Source organism: Hypanus sabinus, chromosome 28 (assembly GCF_030144855.1).
Source record: "Hypanus sabinus isolate sHypSab1 chromosome 28, sHypSab1.hap1, whole genome shotgun sequence".
In the NCBI taxonomy this organism is placed as follows: Eukaryota; Metazoa; Chordata; class Chondrichthyes; order Myliobatiformes; family Dasyatidae; genus Hypanus; species Hypanus sabinus.
In genome coordinates this window covers 19,874,210-19,895,076 of record NC_082733.1, presented here as the reverse complement: position 1 = coordinate 19,895,076, position 20,867 = coordinate 19,874,210, and positions in this window count along the sequence as shown.

The following is a 20,867-nucleotide window of genomic DNA, read 5'->3' as shown; positions in this document are numbered from 1 at the left end:
GCAATCACCATCTTATAGGCTCTTCACTCCACTCTGCAACATCTGGACAACAAAGATACGTATATCAGGATGGTCTTCATCAACTACAGCTGGGCGTTCAATACTGTCATCCTCTTAAAAAACTAATCAAATAAGATCCAAGACCTTGGCCTCAATTTCTCCATGTTCAATTGGATCCTCTGTTTCCTCACTTGCAGATCCCAGTCGGTTTGGATTTGCAACAGCATCTCTTCCACAATCTTCATCAGCACAGGTGCACTACAAGGCTGTGTGCTTAACCCCCTGCTCTACTTCTTTTACACAAATGACTGTGTGGGCTAAGCACAGCTCCAATGTCATATTTAAGTTTGCTGGTGACACGACTGTTGTAGGCTGAATCAAAGGTGGTGGTGAATCAGCGTATAGGAAAGAGATTGAAAATCTGGCTGAGTGATGCCATAACAAACAATCTCTTACAAAATGTCAACAAGACCAAGGAGCTGATTATTGACTTCAGAAGAAGGAAACCAGAGGTCCATGAGCCAGTCCTCGTTGGAAGGATCAGAGATGGAGAGGGTCAGCAACATTAAATTCTTTGGTGTATAATCATTTCTGAAGACCTGGCCTAGGCATACCACATAGGAGCAAATATGGAGAAAGCATGGCAGCGCTTCTACCTCATTAGGAGTTTGCGAAGTTTTGGCAGAACATTGAAAGCTTTGTGTGTGGTAGAAAGTATATTGACTGGTTGCATCACAGCCTGGTATGGAAACATTATTGTCCTTGAACAGAAAATCTCACAAAAAGTAGTGGATACAGTCCATTCCATCAAGGGTAAAACCTTCTGCACGATTAAGTCCTTCTACATGGAAAATTGTGCATGAAAGCAGCATCCCTCATCAAGGACCCCCACCAACCATGTGCCATCAGAAAGAAGGTACAGCAGCCTCAAGACTCACACCACCAGGTTCAGGAACAGTTATTCCCCCTCAACCATCTGACTTTTGAACCAGTGAGGTTAACTTCACTCAGCTTCACTTACAACATCACTAAAATATTCCCACAACTCCGGGATACCCTTTCAAGGACTTTTCATCCAAGGTTCTCAATATTTAGTGTTTATTTATTTATATTATTATTACAGAGATTATTATTATTATTGTTTCTTGCTTTTTTCCCTTTGCATACCAGTTGGATGCCCAGTTGGAGTGGTTTTTCATTGATTCTATTACGATTATTAGATTAGATTTCCTACAACCATAGCTATTGTATCTGCAAGAAAATGAATCTCAGGGTTATATACAGTGACATATTTGTATTTGGTCAATAAATTTACTTTGAACTTTCAAAGACCTCCAATTTCCTCCTCCTAAACTCAATAATCAGCTCTTTGGTCTTGCTGACGTTGAGTGAGAGTTCATTGCTGTGGCACCACTCAGCCAGATTTTCACTCTCCCTCCTACATGCTGATTCGTCACCATCTTTGATTCGGCCTACAGCAGCGGTGTCATCAGCAAATGTAAATATGCCATTGGAGTTGTGCTTAACCTTATAGTCATAAATGTAAAGCGAGTAGAACAGGGGGCTAAGCACACAGCCTTCTGGTGTTTGAAAGTGAAGGTGCCCCACTCCTAGCTCTGCCTTTGTTCTCCAAAGAGCAGTGGAGGGCAAAGTTTTGGGAAGTCCACAGACAGGCCACAGGCCAATATTTTTGAAGTGCAGTCACTTTTGTAGCATAGGAAAAGAATGAAAAGTACTGTTTCTATTGCTGAAGCGCTCTTCCAATATTACAAATTAGTAGCTTATAACATCATTAGTTATGGAAACAGCTTTCTTTGACTCATTAAGTGTGTGCTGACTAGCAAGCACCCACGAAAGTTGATCTGAAAATTATGCATGAGCTGATAAGAAGGAACCTGAGCTGCTGGTGAAGCTACAAGAGTTTCTCAGAAATGTGGGCTGGGGAGTGGGATTATCAATATGATGGAACTGTTGAAGGTAGATTCATGGAGGAGTAATAAATCAGAGTTGCAATATGCAGAATGGGCTCTTCAGCCCATTATGCCCGAAACAACAGTAATTTCATTTGCTCGCATTAGCTCCATATTTATCTGTCACTTGCCTCTGTAAGAACCTCTCTAAAAGTATCTTAAACATCACACTTGTGGTGAGTTCCAGATTTCAAGATTCAAAGTACATTTATTATCGAAGTATGTATACCATATGCAACTCTGAAATTCGTCTTCCCCGCCAAAAATCATGAAACAAAGGAAAACCATGAAAACCCGTTCAAAGATTAAAAAAAAAGGATCAACCCTCCCCCACCCCGGCACAAAGAAAAACAAATAGCACAGATGGCAACAAAAAAAGAGCAAGAACACAGGATCTAAAATATATAATCAAAAGACATATTTCAGTTCAGCTCAATCCACAAACTGCCTTCCTCTCCAAATCCCATTCAAAACTCTTCCCTCTCTCTGTACACATCTGCCCTCTTGTTTGTGATATTCCTCCCATGGGAAAATAATTCTGAACAACCACTCTATTTATGCTTCAATATTTTATACACTTCCATAAGATCACCTCTCAGCCTTCTTCATTCCTCAGAATATTATCCCAGCCAATCCTGATATAGGGTCTTGACCAGAAACAATTTCTTCTCCTGCCCCAGTATAGATGCTGTTCAGCTCCCTGTGTTCCTCAAGCAGGTTTCTTTTGCTCCAGATTTCAGCAGCTGCAGTCTCTTCAGTCTTCAGCCAATTGAATCTCTCACCATAATTTAAGTCCCTCAATCCATGTAATATCCTGGTGAATCTCCTTGCATTATCTACCCAGTACATTCATGTGGTTCCTGTAGTACAGCAACCAGATCTACACACTATATTCCAAGTGCAATGTAATCTTTTTAAAGTTGTGATGTATCATTCCAACCTTTATATTCTATGCCTTGATCTATGAAGGGAAGCAAGCCATATCACCACCCTATCTACCCATAATATCACTTACAGGGAACTTGAACCCAGAGTACCTTAGCACACTTCTGTATTCATATATCCTGCATTATTTGACTTCACAAAATTCATCACCTTAAACTTGATGGAATTAAAACCCATCTATCTACACTCTGTCTAATTTTCCATTGGATCTATATCCTAATGTAGCCTTAGAGAATCTTCCTCACAATTCCCAACACCACCAGCTTTTTTCATTCACAAACTGACCAACATGTCTTCTACATTCACATCCATGTAAATTATATCATAGACAAATGACCCAGCTGTGTTAATTTGTTCCACCCAGCTATACCACAATCTGCCCTGTTTCGTTTCCTAAGGCAAGCCCAAGTTAGACCATAAGACCATAAAACATAGGAGTAGAATTAGGCCATTTGGCTCATCGAGTCTGCTCCAACATACAATCATGGCTGAACAGTCTTTCCCTTCCTCAGCCCCACATCCCAGCCTTCTCCCCGTAATCTTTGATGTCATTGTGAATCAAGGACCTATCAATCTCTGCCTTAAATATACCCAATGCCCTGGTCTCCACAGCTGCCGACAGTAACAAATTGCTCAAATTCATCACCCTCAGGCAAAAACAAATCTCCTCATCTCTGTTTTAAGCAGACACCCCCCTATCCTGAGGCTGTGCCCTTTTGTCCTAGATTCCCCCACCATGGGAAACATCCTTTCCACATCTACTCTGTCGAGGCCTTTCAATATTCAAAAGGTTTCAATGAGATCTCCCCCTCATCCTTCTAAATTCCACTGAGTACAGACCCGGAGTCATCAAATATCCCTCAAATGATAACCCTTTCTTTCCTGGAATCACTCTTGTGAGCCTATCTGAACCCTCTCCAATGCCAGCACATCTCTTCTTAGATAAAGAGCCAAAAACTGTTCACAATACTCATGTGAGGCATGACCAGTACCTTATAAAGTCTCAGCATCACATCCCTGCTCTTATATTCTAGACCTCTTGAAATTAATGCTAACATTGCATTTGCTTTCCTCACCACCAACTCTACCTGCAAGTTAACCTTGAGGATGTTCTGTACAAGGTCTCCCAAGTCCCGTTGTATCTTTTTTGGATCTTCTCCTTGTTTAGAAAAGTGTCTACACATTTATTTCCTCTACCAAAGTTCATGACCATGTATTTGCCAACATTGTATTTAATTTGTCACTTTCTAGCCTATTCTCCTAATCTGTCTAAGCCCTTCTGTACTCTTCCTGTTTCCTCAACACTACCTGCCCCTCCACCAATCGTTGTATCATCTGCAAACATGGCAACAAAGCCATCTATTCCATCATCTAATTCATTGATTAAACAGCATAAAAAGGAGTAGTCCCAACACTGACCCTTACTTAACTCCACTAGTCACTGGCAGCCAACCAGAAATAATCCCTTTATTCCCACTCGCCACCTCCAACCAATCAGCTAATGCTCTAAACATGTCAGTAACTTTCCTGTAACACCACGGGCTATTAAGCAGCCTCATGTGTGGCACCTTGTTAAAGGCCTTCTTGAAGTCCAAATATTCAAAATCCACTGCATCCCCTTTATCTATCCAACTTGTAATCTCAAAGAATTCCCATAGGTTTGCCAGGCAAAATTTTTGCTTAAGGAAACCACGTTGCCTTTGTCTTATTTTGTTCTGGGCCACCAAGTGCTCATAACCTTGTCCTGAATAATTGTCTCCAACATCTTCCCAGCCACTGAGGTCAGGCTAATTGGTCTATAATTTCCTTTCTGCTGCTGTCCTCTTTTCTTAAAGAGTGGAGTGACATTTGCAATTTTCCAGTGCCCTTACACCATGCCAGAATCCATTGATTGTTGAAAGATGGTTACTGATGGCTCCACAATCTCTTCTGCTACCCCTTTCAGAACCCTAGGGTGCAGTTCATCTGGCCCTGGTGACATGTAGCCTTAGGTTTTTCAGCTTTTTGAGCAACTTCTCCCTTGTAATAGTAACTGCACTCACTCCTCTTCCCTCAAACCCTTCAACATCTAGCACACTGTCTTCCATAGTGAAGCCTGGTGTAAAATACTCATCTAGTTCATCTGCCATCTCTGTGTCCCCCATTGTTATTTCTCCGGCCTCTTTTTCTAGCAGTTCTATATCTAATCTCATCACTGCTTTATTTTTATATACCTGAAAAAAGCCTTTTCTATCCACCTTGATACTGTTTGCTAGCTTGCTTTCACTTTTCATCTTTTCCCTCCTGTTGATGCTTTTAGTTGTTCTCTGTAGGTTTTTAAAAGCTTTCCAATCCTCAGTTTTCCCACAAATTTTTGCTTTGTTGTATGCCCTCTCTTCTGCTTTTGTCAGCCACAGTTGTACTATTTTGCCACTTGAGTATTTCTTTGTTTTTGGAATACATCTGTCCTGCACCTTCCTCATTTTCCCCAGAAACTCAAGCTATTGATGCTCTGCTGCCATCCCTGCCAGCATCTCCTTCCAATTTATTTTGGCCAACACCTCTCTCACTCTGAGTAATTTCCTTTACTAAACTGAAATACTGCTAAGTCAGAATTTACTGTCTCCCTATCAAATTTGAAGTTGAACTCAATCATATTGTGATCTCTGCCTCCTAAGTGTTCCTTACCTTAAGCTCCCTAATCACCTCCATTCATGTTCATTATATAACACCAAATCCAGTATAGCCTGATCCACTAGTAGGCTCAATGACAACCTGCTCTAAAATGCCATTTCATAGACACTCAACAAATTTACTCTCTTGAGATCCATTATCAACCTAATTTTCCCAACCGACCCGCATGTTGAAATCTCCTATGACTATTATAACATTATCTTTCTGACACACCTTTTCTATTTCCTGTTGTAATCTGCAGCTCACATCCCAGCTAGAGTTTGGTAGCCTGTATATAACAGCCATCAAGGTCCTATTATCTTTGCGGTTTAGTAACTCAACCCACAAGGATTCAACATCTTCTGATTCTATGTCACAATCTCTACTGATTTGATACCGTTCTTTACCAGCACAGCCACATCACACTCTCTGACTATCTTCCTGCCCCTCTGATGCAATGTGTACCTTGGACACTTAGCTCCCTACTACCAACCATCCTTCAGCCATGATTCAGTAATGGTCACAACATCATACCTGACAATCTGCAAAAGTGCAACAAGATCATCCACCTTATTTGAGATATATTGAGATATAACACTTTGAGTACTGTATTTTCTACCGTTTTGGATTCTAAATCATAATGCACTGATAATTACCTTGCTGGCTGCAATTTTGTCCTATTATCTATCTGTCCTTCCTTGCAGTCTGACTGCACATTGTCTTTGCTTTTTACCATCCATCCTGTCCTGAGTCCCATCACTCCAGTTGCCATCCCTCTGCCAAATTAGTTTAAATTATCCCCAACAGCTCTAACAAATCTGTCCATGAGGATATTGGTCCCCCTTGGGTTTCAGGTGAAAACCATCCCTTTTGTACAGGTCATACCACCCACAGAAGAGATCCCAATGATCCAAGAACCTGAAGCCCTGCCACCTGCCCCAGTTTCTCAGCCACACATTTTTCTGCCAAATCATCCTGTTTCTACCTTTATGTGCGTGACACAAGTAGCAGTCCAGAAATTACTATCTTGGAGGTTCTGCTTTTCAGTTTTCCGCCCAGCTCTCTAAATTCTCTCTTCAGGACCTCTTTGTTTTTCTTTCTTTTGTCACTGGTACCAAGATGAATCCAGATACCTGGCTGCTGTTATGCCCCCTCCAAAGTGCAATCCAAGATGTACCTGAAGCCTGGTACCTGGAAGGAAACATTCCATTTGGGTGTCCTGTACACATCCACAGAACCTTCTGTCTGGTCCTTTGATTACTGAGTCCCCTATCGCTACCACTCCCCTTTTCTCCTCTTTCACTTCTGCACCATGGACATGTGCTCAATGTCAGTGACCCGGTCTCCGTAGCATGCCCTTGGGAGGTCATCTCCCACAACAGTATCCAAAACAGTGAGGGAATAGCCACAGGGGTGCTCTGTGCCAACTGCCTATTCACCATCCGATTCCTTCTCCAGACAGTCACCCAGCTACCCACTTCCTGCAACTTAGGGGTGACTACTTCCCTGTAACTCCGATCAATGATCTCCTCACTCTCCCAGACAAAATTAACATGGTCTTCAAGGAGCTGCAGCTGGATGCACTTCATGCAGATGTAATTCCCTGGGAGACACTGGAACTCCCGGGGCACCAACATCTGGCATGAAAAACACACAATGGCCATTTAAACTACACTAAGTACCCCTGACATAGTACTGAAAAGGGGGAAACTTACTCAGACAGCTCACCCAGAGCCAACACCTCTTCTGAGCTGATACACTCTCACCTCCTCACTGTGCACAGCACCTCTGCTAACTAGGCCACCAGAATGACATGAGAAGAATGTCCAATGACTGTAAACCTTGCTGTTGTTACAATTATGACTGATACATGCCCCTTCCCTTCTGGAATGGAGGGATCAGTTGGAATTAGCAACTGATAATTATAAACCAATTTATAATTAACAGTTGCATCTATGGAAATGCAGGGATCATTTCTAGCCTGAGCTCAGTGTTAAATAGAAGCAGCCTTACACTTCTTAAAAGTGAACTGGTGTCTGGCCTGCTGATGGTGGAATTTATATGTCAGAGTAGATTACATTGCAGGACATAGCAAGAACTGATAAGCAAATAGATTTGCATGAAAAGTCCATCTGCACAAAACTGTGTAAGAAAGTCTTTAGGTATATCATGAAGCACTTGTAGAAAAGGCTGTAGTGGAGGTAAAGCCAGGTGCTAAGCCCCAAGTACAGGTATCCTGTACAGGAAGTTTAAAAACCTTAAACATCTGATCAAATCCACTGACCCATTTTGATCTCTGCTTCTCATAAAGTTCTTCTCATAAGCTTGCCCCAATAATGTCCATTGAAACACTGTCATTTAGTATTTACAAGCTATTCTGAGAGAAACGTAATCAAGTAGATGAGTATTAGTATCATCAGTGTTCTCACACAAGAAGAAACCATATCTCCAGCAATAACTGATTTTCCTTATAGTAGATCAATGAATTCAAGTTTTCCTCAAACCTGCAATATAACATATACAGATTAGGCATCTGCTGTATAAAACTTTCACCAGCATAACACAGGAACATGACCATGTATCCACCAAGACTGAGTATCCTGATTTTTTTTATTCATATAAGTTTATTATTCCATTTGTCCCATTTAGAATCCAACCACAAAAGCCCCTTTTAAACCTTCAATACATGGTTACACATGCAGGAAACTTCAAGAGTTGTCATGCAGAAATAAGATATGAAGTTAACAATGAAAAAAGAGGTGCTTTAACAGATTGATATTGGCTTAGCGTGTGTTTCCAAATTTTGGTGGCAAATATTACATAACCTTCTTGCCTGCAGATGGGGTCCAGTGTAACATCCCTTTCTCACCAACATATCAATTAACACACCCAGGTGCCAGAGACTCCCCTCAGTTTTCAGAATAACATGAAACCCCACTGGTTTCCTTGGCTGTGTGTGTCTAGGAAATACACACACTGGTCCCCTCAAACCCATGAGGTGGAGATGGCTCTATCACTCCAAACCATGGTTTGTGGGTGGACGCTGTGTAATTTACTACCCTATTACAAATCAGTGCCAAGAAATAACAGACAGCACATTCATACAATTAAAGGAATTATATTTATAATTCTTAACTTAAAGGGTTAATAAAGAAAAGCAAGGAAAAAAAAAACAAAAAAGGGCCCATTATAATTAAACAGTCAAATATGCACAACTCTTCCTAAAGTCATACATATTCGCTGATCCTCAGTAGACCCCGACACCTTGCTCCATCAAATCACAGTCCCCAATCGGGTCGAATCCTATGACAGGTTCTCTCCAGCATCTTCTCTCTTCCTCTCCCACCGAACAAAAAAAACAACAAGACCTGCCTTAGTGTCCCTCACAAAACTTCCCCACCCAATGTGTTCTCTCAAACCTTCTCCCAATTCCACCATCCCAAATGGATGACACACATTCCTTAGCACCCCTTCTCCTCAACAATAACACAAAGAGGCCTGAAAGCAGAACAGACTGCTCTTACGGAATTGCTAAAATGAATTATCTACAGCATAACAGTAAAAATGTGAACCAGGGTTTTACACAAATAAACTAATTTCTAAACTGTTAGTTGATGACCAGATTGACATGGATATAACAATGCTTAGTATTCACAACAAGCTATACAAACTTACCAATATACTTCTCTCCTTCCCTCCCCTTTCTCGATTTCTCAGTCTCCATCTATCGTGACAAACTTTCGAGCAACATCTTGTATATACCTACCAATTCCCACAGTTATCTTGACTACACCTCTTCCCATCCTGTCTCCTGAAAAGTGCTATTATCTTTTCCCAATTTCTTCATTTCTGCCACATCTGTTCCCCAGATGTGGCTTTCCTTTCCAGGACATCAGAGATGTCCCCCTTCTTCAAAGGAGAGGGTTCCCTTCTTCTACCACTGATGCTGCCCTCACCCGCATCTCCTCCATTTCCCAACCATCTGCACTCACCTCATCTTCCAGCTGCTGTAACACTGATAGGATTCCTTGTATCTTTACCTAACAGCCCATGAGCCTTCACATCCAACACATCATTCTCTGCAACTTTGGCCAACTCCAAAGGGAACCAACTACCAAACATATCTTTACCTCCCACCACCCGCACTCTTTCCACTTTCCAAAGGGATTGCACGCTCCATGATTCCCTCGTCCATTCATCCTTCCCCACTAATCTCCCTTCTGTATTCTCCTCCTCTCTCACCTTCATTCAGGGCTTCAAGAAGAACCCTCAGGTGAGGCAACACTTCACCTGAGACCCTGCTGGGGTTGTCTACTGTGTCTGATGCTCTGGATGCGGCTTCTACATTGATGAGCTCTGTGGTAAATTGAGATACTGCTTCATCAAGCAGTTCCTCTCTAATTGGCAAAAGCAAAACTTCCCACTGGCCAAACATTTTAATTCCTGTTCCGACATGTCAATCCATGGTCTCCTCTTGTGCCATGATGTGCCCACCCTCAGGGTGTAGGAGCAACACCTTATGTTCCATCTGGGGAGCCTCCAAAAGAAGATATGAATATCAATTTGTCCTTTTGGAAAACAAAATACATCCCCCTCCCTCTTCTATTCCTCACTTTGGCATCTTACCACTTTGCACCTGTCATCACCTCCCCCTGGTTCCTCTCCTTCTTACCATTCTTCTATGGTTCTCTCTCCTCTCCTATCAGATTCCTTCCTCTCCAGCCTGTTATCTTTCCAATCCACCTTGCTTCACCTATCACCTTCTGGTTAACCAACTACCCTGCCCCCCCCACCTTTTGTATTCTCGTGCCTTCCCCTTTGTTTCCAATCCTGAAGAAGGGTCTTGATGAAGAAGCATTGGCTCTTTATTCATTTCCATAGATGCTGCCTGATCTGTTATGTTCCTTCAGCATTTTATGTGTGCTGCTTTGGATTTCCAGCATCTGCAAAATTTCTTGTGTGAGAATAAATTTCTAGAATGGGAAACACGTTTGGTAAATGAAATTCAACACAATAAATTGCAACAAAACATTTTAATAAGAAGAACTGAGTAGAGATGCTGCTTGTAAGGTGCTGATCCACATGGGTGGAGGAAGATGGGGATCTTGGAATACAAAGACAGCATACACTGAGCTCAATCTACATCAATCTTGGTTAGAATACTGCATACAATTCTGGTCAGCCTGTTATAGAAATGGTAAAGAGACATCAGAGAATGTGCTAAGAAAATGTCTAAGTTCTTTAATAGAAATTTGAATAAATACACTTCAGGAAAGGATGAACAGATTTGATTACTTTTCCCTAAAGAACATTATTTGGCTGAGGGTGACCCAACACAGATCTTCATAATTCCAAAAGTTTTTAAACAAGTGGATGAACAAATTGTTTACACTTTTGAGGGAAGGTCATAAATGGCAGCCATTAATTTAAGAGAGTCATCAAGAAATCAAATAGACAAATCAAAAGAAATACTGCTGTTAAGCAAAGAGCGAGTGAAGAGAGTGGACGAAACAATCACTAAAATGCGTTTAAGGTTGACTGGACCAGCATATGAATGTGAAGGAAATAGAGATACATTGATGTATCACTAAGGAAAATTGGAAGGAAGCTCAAGTGCAATGGAAGTTCTAGTGAGAACTAATTGGGCCTCATTGGCCTGTTTCTGTGTTGCATACCTGATGTAAGTGAGGACAACCTGGAGTGCTCTAAGTCAGGTAGCTGTGATTTTACAACCACTAGGAAAGTAAATAACCACAGCTGAGAGATGAACATAGATATTGTTGAAGTCAAGACCAAAGGTTCAGCAGGATTCCATAGATGATGTAAATATAGTGCTACATAATACTCAGGTGTCAAACTGAAGATGTTGAGCTTGATGTTTTGCACTGTCTTTCAACATTTGCAAGACGTTGAATTGCAATTGGTGGTGTTAGACTGCACACTACTGGGTGATGATGCTTACATTTGATTGAAATCAAAATATCCAGTCTTCATGCAGCACACCCAAATGCAGAACTAGCTCATATCCCCCTTGGCCACATACTCACACTGGGCACAGTATGAACCAGATGCTATCTCAATCTTATGCTATCACAATTAGGTAGAAAGGATTGACTCAGCACAAACAACTGCAAAAATAAAGGCAAGCATAATGAAAGAAAATGGAGATTACACTGAGTAAAAGAAAGCTAGAAATTAAATCAAAGGGGGAAAAAAAGCATAATGACTCAGGCTACGATCTTTTCTTGATTTGAGAAATTTGATTTTTGGAAATAAGTTCAAGGAACTGAAAGCCAGGATAAAGGAAATCGACCCACAACATTCAATTTCCATTTCCTTGACCCATCCACTGAATTCCTCCAGCAGTTTGATTTTGGCTCCAGGTTCCAACATCTGCACTCTCTTGTGTCAGCAATAACTGACTTTCTCAATCAAAAGGAATTAATAATTGCTGAGTTTTAGTTAATTCAACAGGAAAGGTTTTTTGGCATTCATTGGGGTTTTTGCTTGAAAAAGCAGTCCCCAATCTACATCAGGTCTCACCGATATATGTGATGGAGTAAAGGTGAGATCTTGACGTAGATGGGGGATCTGCCTTTTCAAGCACCTGTGTAACTAGAAGGATTTCCTGATGGATAATCATTTTAATTCCAATCTGCATTCCCACTCCAACATGTTTGCCCATGGCCTCCTCTACTGCCATAATGAGGCCACTCTCAGGCTAGAAGAGCAACATCTCATATTTCATCTGGGTAGCCTCCAAGCCAATGGCACAAATGTCTCTAACTTCTGGCAGACTCCCCCCTCCCCTTTCTCTCTTCTTCCATTCCAGACTCTGGCTCCCCTCTTACCTCTTCTGTCTATCTGGTGTGCCTCCTCCTTCCCATTCTCCCATGGTTCATTTTGCAATCTTATCAGACTCCTTCTTCTCCAGCCCTTTACCTTTTCCACCTATCACCTCCCAACTTCTCACTTCATCCCCCTTCCCTCATGCACCTGGCTTCACGTTTCAGCTTCTCGTTTGTAGTCCTACCTTCTTCCTACCTTCTTACTCTGGCTTCCTCTGCCTTACTTTCCAGTATTGATGAAGTATCTCGGTGAGAAACTTTGACTAGCTATTCCTTTCCATGGACGCTGCCTGATCGGTGGAGTCCCTCGTGCATTTTATAAGATGCAGAAACAACTCCGGTCTGACTGGAAGATGTGGAAATGCGTGAATGTGAAATTGTTTCTGAACGTGCTTGATCCAAGTGCAAAAAGCAAAGAAGTGGTAACAAATCTGAAGGAAGAAAGCTACTTTGGAAAGGAGCATATCACAAACCATTCAGGAAACTAGTTATGCTGCATTAATCTGGAGGATGAAGATGCCTTTAATTGTTTTTTTGTAATTAGACATCAGATTGATTTCAAGTTTGACAGCTGTTATGAAATATGGACTAAACAAAGATAATAGCACTTACTTCACAGAAGAGTAATAGTAGTCTAATTCTGATTCATAAGATATGCTTGAGAGAATATTATTGTAAAGATAAAGAAGCCACAGAGGAAGAAGAGCCTAAGCGGAATTCTGGTGATCTTAAAGGGAAAATTCTTTGAACTTCTTAGTAGAACACAAGTGGACTTTACTCACTTCACCATCATTGCTGAGAGAGCAAGAAGAACCATGATATGGTTAAATCTGTAACTAGACTTCATGCTTTTTAATAATAGCCTTCTCTTCTTTTTCAGCGAGTCATGTAATGTGTTTAGTATATAGAAGAGCGACTGTCTTTGAGGCTGCTACCTCATTAAATAGAGTCATGTAATCGACCGCTCTCTGGATTGTAACTGGAGAAAGCACTCCCTGTTGGTTTAAGCACACTCTGTGAACTTTGAAAGGTGTTTGAACAGCTGACTGTCAGATCTGAAGCTATATAGTTAGGTTTCCCCATGTTAGTAGAGTATCAATTTAAAAAGACATAAATTCAACACAGTGCTTTTCTGTGATTGCAATGTGAATTGCCTGTGCATTTTCCTGGTCATATTCCCAATGGACTGACTTTATCTGGAACTGATCACATAAGGTTTAAAGAGCATGAGAAATAGAAGCTGGACTGGACCATTTGGCCCATCATGCTTGTTCTGTCATTGAATAAACAACTTGATTAATTTAATACCTATATACTTATTGAACTCCAACTTGAATATAGTAAAAGACTGAGCAACCATCGGAAACAGAATTCCAAATATTCCAAAAAATTGTCTTCTAATCCCTAATTGACTCCTTATTTTGATAAGAGATCTTTGGCTCTTAACAGCTTGGAGGGAAACTTGTCAAAGATCATAAGAATTTTGCACGTTTTGGAACTATACTTACATACTTTCTCTTTCCCTTGCTTTTGATATCTTTTGCTCTCTGTCTCTGTATCTCTTTCTCAATCTCTCATCTTCTCTCTTACACACAATCTAACCTGAGTTACATCGCTTTTGTACAGAGTTCAAATGTAAGAAACACATGCCAATGAATTCAATTACCAAGGTAAATTATTTTTATTAATGGACAATACATAATCAAAAGGACAAAGAGTCCACAATCATTATCCTATCCACTTCAGAGGGAATTCAAATGCTTCCTCATTTGTGATTCTAGCGTTGAAAACTCTGTATGGTATGACTGCCATTATGTCCTTTCTATACATTTCATCAAAGTTAAAAGAATTAAATGTACATTGTAGATTTCAAAATATGAGTCATTCCAAGTGGTATACCCAATGAGATTGCAATGAAGTATAGACCCTATTGTGTTTGGCGCCAAAAATCTACTCCCCTGATAACTGTGAGGGGACTGGACCCTGATGTGAATGCATGACAATGATCAGAAAGAAACTGGTGACAGAGAACCCTAAATCAATCCCAGAAGAGTAATTAATATGTTAATTTTCTATGTTTTCTATGTTTCTATATTTCTAAATGTGGCACCTCTGTTCTCAAGCATGAAGCCAAATTTATATGTGGAAAGATTATAAATCCATTCTAATAGACTCTACTTTAAGTTCTGACCTCAGTGATAGGTGGATAAATAAAAAGAGAGAATGACAAACAATAAAAATAAACTGGAAAACTTTATTTCTCGCCTTTAGAACCATAGAACCATAGAACATTACAGCACAGAAACAGGCCTTTTGGCCCTTCTTGGCTGTGCCAAGCCATTTTTCTGCCTAGTTCCACTGACCTTCACCTGGCCCATATCCCTCCATACACCTCTCATCTATGTACCTGTCCAAGTTTTTCTTAAATGTTAAAAGTGAGCCCGCAATTACCGCCTCATCTGGCAACTCATTCCACACTCCCACCACTCTCTGTGTGAAGAAGCCCCCCCCCATGTTCCCTTTAGACTTTTCCCCCTTCACCCTTAACCCATGTCCTCTTTTTTTCTCTTCTAGCCTCAGTGGAAAAAGCCTGCTTGCATTCACTCCATCTATACCCATGATAATTTTATACACCTCTATCAAATCTCCTCCCATCTCCCCTTTATTGAATGAATGACTAGAAGAATTTTTTGAGTTTTGCTTTTCTTATCAGGTAAGGACCTAGAAATAAACTGAAGGAAAATGTATGAAATAGCTCCAACTGGTGAGGGTATGCCAGTTTTGCTTTTGCACCCCACACTCTTGCTCCAAAATTGTATGGACAAAGCAACTGATTGATAGACCTTTTACACATCTTCTCAAACAAAGGTATTTCTCCTACGTGGTAAGCTAATAAGTTGTAGGTATTTGATGGGCTGTGAGATGTTGGAGCATATATTTGGACAGCTAAGAACTTTTGGACTTAGAGTTGGGATACCAAGGGACATTGGACTAAAAATGGGATAACTTAATACTGGTGTCAGATGTGACAATTAATCTGGTTGACATCAATATCACTTTATAAGCTGTTAGGTATCATTGTACTTGCCCAGCTGACTCCACACATCCATGCATCATATGCAGAGAGGACAAGGAACAAATATTAGTAACAGTGCAAAAATTACACTGAACAATCAGGTTTTGGTGAAGTTCCTTCCCACATCGCAAAAAAATGTTGTGCAATGTTTTTGCACTGTTAGCTCAGAACATCAGGTGGAAAATTGCATCTAATTGTTCAGAAATAATATAGTTTTGTCCCGTCATTGTACTGCATAATTGCACTGTTATGCAGAACAACCATTGGCTTTGACTGAGGAGACAGTGAAGGAATAAAGGAAGAAGGTAGACTCTTTTTTGTGGATCTTTCACTCAGCAAATTGAAAATGCAACAAAACTTGTAGGTACACCATGATCAGATAGGAGTGGAAATCCCTCTGCTTTGCTCTAAGAAGGTACTGTAGCCTAAAACATAAGACAACCAGTAAGGCCATTTTAAAATTTCATTTCTCCTATTGTCCCTCTGACTATGATTGCTACCCAATGTCAAATGCCTATTAAACGCTCATTTCAGACTGCACTGACACAGCTTATGTTTACATGAGAAAGTGTAGGTGCTTAAATCTGCAGCAACAAACATTCTGCTTGAGGAACTCATCAGATTGAGCAACATCCATTGGGGGGAAGGAACTGTCGATGTTTCAAGCTGAAATCTTGCATCAGAACTTTGTGTGGAGGAGGAAGATGTCCATTGGAGAGAGGAGATGGGAACGTGGTAAGAGAGGAGCAAGTAGATGATTGGTGGATTGGGAATGGGTGAAGGTTGTTAGAAAGATGAAGACCATAAGCCGTTTAGCCCATCAGGTCTGTTCTATTACTTCATCATGGTTGATTTATTATTCCTCTGAACCCCATTCTCCTGCCTTCTCTCTGTGTACTTTGATGCCCTAACTAATCAAGACCCTATCAACTTTTGATTTAAATCATGGTTTCCCAACCTTTTTAATGCTATGGGACAATACCATAATGCATCGGGTCTGTGAATCCCAGATTGAGAATCACTGACTTAAATATACTCAATAACTTGGTTTCCACAGCCATCTGTGGCAATTAATTCCACAGATTCACCATACTCTGGCTAAAAAAAAATTCCTTCTGATCTATATTCTAAATGGACATCCGTCTGTTTTGGGGCTATGCTGTCTGGTCCAAGACTCACCCTCTGTAGAAAACAACCACTCGATCTAGGACTCTCAATGTTTAATCAGTTTCAGAGATTCTCCCATTCTTCTAAAGTCCAGTGAGTACAGACCCAGTGGTATCAGACACTCCTTATATATTAACCCTTCCTTTCTCAGAATAATTCTTATGAACTTCCAATGCCAGCACATCTTTTCTTAGATAAGGGGCCCAAAATTGCACACAATAATCCAAGTATAGTGACCAGTGCCTTATAAAATCTTTACATTGCATAACATGAGAATTCTGCAGATGCTGGAAATTCAAAGCATCATACTCAAAATGATGGAGGAAATCAGCAGGTCAAGCAGCATCTATGGAAATAAATAAAGAATTGGCATTCTGGGCCGAGTCCCTTTTCAGGTCTGGAAAGGTGAGTGGGGGAAGACAGCAGAATAAAAAGATGGGGGAGAGGGGAAGGCGGCTAGCTAGAAGGTGATAGGTGAAGTCAGGTGGTTTGGAAAGATAAAGGGCTGGAGAAGAAGGAATCTGACAGAAGAGGAGAGTGGTCCATAGGAGAGAGGGAAGGAGGAGAGGACCCAGGGGAGGTGATAGGCAAGCAAGAATAGGTAAGAGACCAGAGTGGGGAAAAGAAGAAGAGGGAAGGGGTGGATTTTTTTTACCGGGAAGAGAAATTGATATTCATGCTATGAGTTTGGAGGCTACTCATGTTTGCAAAAGATCTCAGATTAGTTTGAGAATATTATTATTTTCAAAATAGTCTTAAATTCATGTCTTTGAACTTTGAATCCTTTTAGTGACATTAAGCATATGGTCCAAGGTCCATACAGAGCCAATAATGCAGCTACTTTATCAAGGAGGATCTGCACTATTATGTCATTAGATTCTGCTTTACCATTCTTAGTCTGTATAATCTTAATGTTACAATGAAGCTGTCCTTGATTTAAGCTGTATTCTCTTTTTTTTAAATCTCAGTTAAGTTCTATTTAGGGGCAGAATTCATAATATGAGATCATTTTAACATTGAGAACGTTTCAAGCTGCCCTGAAAGGTGTTTCCATTTGCAGGGGTGACTTTTAAGGATGACTGCACTTTGGCATCTTACACCTGGCAAATGCAGCCCTGTACAGGCTGTAAAGCCAATAGCTGACGTCTTTCTTGGAAAAAATAATATAAGGTCAGGCTCAATAAGCCATCTAGAATATAAAATCATTTTCTATGCAACACATCCCTTTAATTGATTTTTTTTTGGATTTAAAATGATAATGAAATCCTACTGCTGAGTATTCTATTACAATCTTGTGTTTGTTTTAGTTTGACATTGCAATATAATTAGTGACATTATTCATTGTTTCATCATTTACATCATTCCAAATATTATAAAGTCACAATTGTGCTGTCCCATATTGATAAATAATAAAATGGGTTAATAAACACAGAAGTTAGCCGTTTAATATGTAAGTCATGAGAAAATGTAACATCGTTAGAGCAGGATAAAAAACAGAAATGCTTGAAAAACTCAGCAGGTCAGGTAGCCTCCGTGGAAAGGGAAATAGTTCGCCTTTCAAGTCAGAAGCCGTTCACCAGATCCATCAGATAAAGTGTTTTTGACCTGAAATGTTAACAGCTAATTGCCACGAGTCCACCATTGTCACCAATGTACCCAGGATTCTAAACTCACCTACACATTAGACAAAGTACAGTGGATAATTAACCTACCAGCCTGCTTATTTTTTGGGATGGGGTAGGAGTCGTGAGCACCTGGAAGAATTTGAATAGGAACCTTATGTACTTTACTGTCTTTACACTTAGATATATATTTATATAGAAATATTTTCCTAGTTCTAAACAATCAATATGTTTTATGATGACAGAACAAAGGCAAAATTTAATGTTCAAGGATGACTATGAATTACTTCGAACAATTTTTTATCAACTGGGTTAATAAAAACGTTCATGCTTATCTCCTGCCTGCTAATTTATTGGAACAGATCATTCTCCTTCTAACAACCTTGCCTCTATTCTTACATTTCAATTCAGAATAAATAAACAGGGTCAAAATAGTTCAGATAATCTACTGCTGCAGATCATCCTTCAGTTCCTGAAGACTAAAAGCTATCTCAAATCAAGGGGAAAAAATCTACAGAACACCTACAGCCCTTGATAAGGAAGATTCTGTATTGACATGTAACAGCTTAGGTCACTTGCACTTGATTCAAAAGTACCATTATCTAAATTCCACTGAATGGTCATTGGCCCAAAGCATTAGCTTCCTCCTGCATCAGTGCCAGCTGATCTGCTGAGTATTTTTAGTATTTATTATTTTTTTACAAGCTTCCAACACCTGTAATTTTTGTTTGTTGTTGTGTTGAAGAAGACCTCAACTTAGTTCTGAGTTCCATCTACGTTTAAAAATAGAAGCAAAGAGTCATTGTGTCATAGAAACAAGCAGCACAGAAACAGGCCCTTCAGCCCATCTAGTCCATGCCAAACCATTTAAACTGCCTACTCCTATCAACCTGCAACAGGACAATAGCCCTCCATGCTCCTGTCATCCATATTCCTATCCAAACTTCTCTTAAACATTGAAATTGATCTTGCATGCAGCTTTTGTGCTGGTTCTCCCACAAACCTCTGAGTGAAGAAGTTTTACCTCATGTTCCCTTCATGTTTATCTTAAAATCCTCCCATCAATAAGTAACCTGTTGATGTACAGAGGCAAAAGGTCTTGATTTAGAAATGACCATTTAGTTGGCTGATCAAAACACTGGGATAAAAAGATCTCACAGTTATTCAGCATTGTATGGCATTGTTAAAACTCCACAGTGGTGACTTTCAAGGTACAATGGTCAAGTTGTTAATGAATTAGTAATCTTCCAATTTAGAATAGTGATCCGGAGAGAGAGGCTCATTTCTCATCCTAGTATTGTAAAATTTAAATTGTTAGTTGATTAAATCAATCAAAAATAAAATCAATAATGTTAGATATGGAGATATTAGATTGGCTATAAAATCCATTAACTTCACTAGCATCCCTTAGGGAGGGGAATCTGCCACTCTGTTTTTTTTTACCCCATTTGGGACTCCGAACCCTAAACTTTTACTGTCCTCTGCGAAAGCCCCAGTGAAATGAATCAAAAAGATGACTCACCGCTACCTTCTCAGCTCTAATTAGGGATGGGCGATAAACATTAACCTTGCCTGTGAAGATCATAACCCATGAATGAACTAAAACAATGCTCAGTAGCACGTCAAAGATCAGTCACAGGCTGCCATGAAACAAAAAAGCCTGTATTGAGGCAAGTTAATATATCTTCAATCTAAATTCCATTTAAGATTGAGGCCCTCCAAGTAAATGTGGAAGTAAAATAAAATGCGCAGGAGAAACCTCTACCATTGGCCATTGCTGTTAATTTTACTTATTTATAAATAAAACACAGTAAGAGATTTGGCTTTAATTCTTTTTGCTTTGATTAAAATGCTGGCTGATAGGTTGCAGTAAGTGATGTTCTAGGAGACAATACAAGGACACAGTTTGTGTGAGATATTATTTCCTGCAGACAAATGGGTTCTATCAAATCTGGGTTTCATTGTCTGCAAATATGGCAAAAACTACTGCTTTGCATTGATACTTTGCTAATGTGAAATGACAGATTACAGTAAAAGAGTTTACCAAGAATTCCATCTGATATCAAGCAGAACCCTATTACGTTTACCCTTGTTTCTTGTCACCTTCCTATTCAAAAATGATATTTCTCTAAAATTCTACCTGTGACAATTCTTTGCAAGTTTCAAACACACTGCACTTTAGTATCAAAAAATCCATTCTGTTCAGATAAAGCCTACAGCTCCTCCCTATCTGTGCAACATAATGAAATTCTCCACAACATTTCAGCGTCATTCATTGTAAAAGGCTTATGAGGGATTTACTCTAGGTCACCTCAAATATTATTTTGCTGAAGAAACCCAAACAGTTTTGAAAGGATTCCTGTTAGTGTCAATTCTTTTTTTTCAGAGGATAATAAAAATAAAACAAATGCACTGCATTGCCTGAAGTGCATCTATTAATTACAAAATGAACTGCTAAAATTTGTTTCCAACCTCTCATAAGCTTTTATCTACACTGCCTGCTCCACCTGCCTGCTGTAGCCACATCGCAGCACCATTAGAAGCTATTATCAGTGAGTATGTTTTCACGGTCACAGAGCATTAGAGC